This window comes from Echinops telfairi, unplaced genomic scaffold (assembly GCF_000313985.2).
Source record: "Echinops telfairi isolate 266 unplaced genomic scaffold, ASM31398v2 ScPeMD7_22;HRSCAF=79, whole genome shotgun sequence".
Lineage (NCBI taxonomy): Eukaryota > Metazoa > Chordata > Mammalia > Afrosoricida > Tenrecidae > Echinops > Echinops telfairi.
In genome coordinates this window covers 1849808-1852268 of record NW_022103919.1, presented here as the reverse complement: position 1 = coordinate 1852268, position 2461 = coordinate 1849808, and the positions used below count along the sequence as shown (strand labels likewise).

General features: G+C 40.4%; 1 protein-coding gene across 1 annotated transcript in view; it reads right to left on the bottom strand.

The window, feature by feature from the left end:
- RALGPS1 (Ral GEF with PH domain and SH3 binding motif 1) overlaps positions 1-2461 on the bottom strand; it is a 353981-nt gene that overhangs the window by 286756 nt on the left and 64764 nt on the right. The gene's annotated exons all lie outside the window — the stretch shown is intronic.

Here is a 2461-nt window from a genome sequence, read left to right as displayed (position 1 = left end):
CTTGGACCCACAATCAATGTTCATGGAAGCAGCAGTTGAGAGAGCAAGCGATGCACTGCACTGGCCAAACCTGCTGCACTGTAACCCTGAAGTGTTAAAGAGCACGGATGCCACTTTGAGAACGAAGGCATCCCTGGAAGGTGGATTGAGAATGATGTACAAATGTGCTTTACACAATTGATGCGTGTATGGATTGCGATAACAGTTGTATGAGCCCCTAATAAAATGTTTAAAAAAAAAAAAAGAAAGAAACATAGCAACCATTATGAAGGTAGTAGAGGGTTTGGTTCTGTTGTGCATTAGGTTAGATACAAGGTCACAGAACACCAGTTCTGCCTTAGTGCAAGTATGTATGTAGTAAAAGATGAAGTACAAGCATAGTGAAAAAACAATGCCAGACTACCTAAAGAGAACGTGTGGGACTTATATTAACTTAATCCAAGTATGTTGGCTTTTTGTCCTTGATTCCTGAGTGATTGAAGTGTCTTTTTGAAACCTTCATTAGTTCTTATTGTAATGTTGTTCATGGATTTTCTATCACATTGCTCTGCTTGCTTTTATGTGAGGATTCAGTGAAATTCAACAATGATAACTCTTTCCTAAAACCACTTAAATCATTTTTTAAATGGACTTTTATGCCTACCTTTTTTTATTTCTTTCTTATTATTAGACAAGAAACCAAACTACCGGGTGGTCTTAGTCAGTTCTGGAATCCTGGCAACATCACTGCTTGCCCAGAGACCAAAAACACCAGGAGGCCTGGCTTCACATCTAAGTCACTAGGCTTAGCAGAGGAAGCCAAGTTAGGACTGCACCTTCAGAGCATTCACTACCCTTGCCGACAGTCTCCCTCACACTCGGAGAACTGGCCAGTGGCAAGCCAAGCAATGACTGAGAGCTGAGGCTAGGAAAGTGGGCCCACACTCTTACCAAGGAGTCTTTCTGGTCAGTGTTGCTTTAGGACACAACCTAACTCTCCACCATTCTATACAATGACCAACTATACAGGAATGTTTGCATCTCACCTTGCTTCATTTCTTTCAAGAAACTACAGTACATACCTTTTTAAAAGACAACAAACAAATGCAAATTGTGAAAAATACCTGTGGGTCCACAACGTTTCTTAAAGGAGAGGCTGTTTCTATCCTTTCGCTATTATGAATAATGGTTCATGGCTAATACTGTATATTCTAGAGCTATTTATTCAGTATGGTGACCAACAGTTACATGTACGTGGCAAAAGAGCATCTGCATGGGGTGTGTGCTATTGTGTGCGTTGATTGTACTGTGGTGGTCTGCTTGTTACCGTGAGGCTAGAAGCCATGCTACTATTCTTTCAAATTCTAGCAGGATCACTCAGGTGGGCAGGCTTCAGTGAAGCTTCAAGAAGAAGACAGACTAGAAAGGAGGACGAGGCGATCTCCTCGAGCAAAGCCTAGCCAGTGAGAATCGTATGACTACAGCAGAACAGTGTCTGCTGGTGTCAGAAGTGAGGCTCACAATAGAGCACTTACTGACATGCATGATTCAAAATGAGAAGAGTTGTACATGTCCATTAATAAGCAGAACATGGAATGTACAAAATGCGACTCTAGGAACCAGTTACTACGACTGAAATGCAAAGTTGAAAAAAAGAAGAACAAGGAGAAAGGGTGGTAGTTGGAAAACATGGCCTTGGTGATAGATACAACACTAGAGATTTCATAACAAAATTGACAAGTACATGAGGAAGCTTCAAAAGTTCATGGAAAAGTTAAATTGAAAGATAATGGAATCTCTTCGAGTACTTTTTGCAGTCCCTTGTTACAGACAGACCTCATCTGATGGAAGACAAAGGAATCAAATAACTGTATCCATGGAAAGAGATGATGGAGATGCTCGGTGTCATCAATCAGAACAAAGTCAGGGGCAGACTACAAAGAGACCATCAATTGCTCATATTCGAGTTCAGGTCGAAGCTGGAAAAAAATTAAAGTAAGTCCATGAGAGCCAGAGTACAACCTTTTAAAGTCAATTCGTGAATGGATTTCACACAGCGAACACTAATGAATGACGACCAGGTGAGCTGTGGGATGCCATCAAGGACATTATACAGGAAGAAAGCAAAAGGTCATTAAAAATAAAGAAAAGACCAAAATGGATGCCAAGAGAAACTCAGAAACTTCCCCTTGGATGTAGAATAGTGGAAGTGGATGGAAGAAATGATGAGGTCAAAGAACTACTACTAGAACATTTCAAAGGTGGTTCAATAAGACAAAATAAAGTACTACATTGACATGTACAAAGCCCTGGAGTTAAAAACCAAAAGGGCAGAACATAATCGGAATTTCTCTGGAAGAAAGAACTGAAGAAAAAAATCCAAACCTCAATTTACAACACTGAACGAGCAATAGACTGAATGGGCAACAGACAACACCATAACAAGCTAAGAAAAGACTGAAGCTGTCATGGATTCCATCTT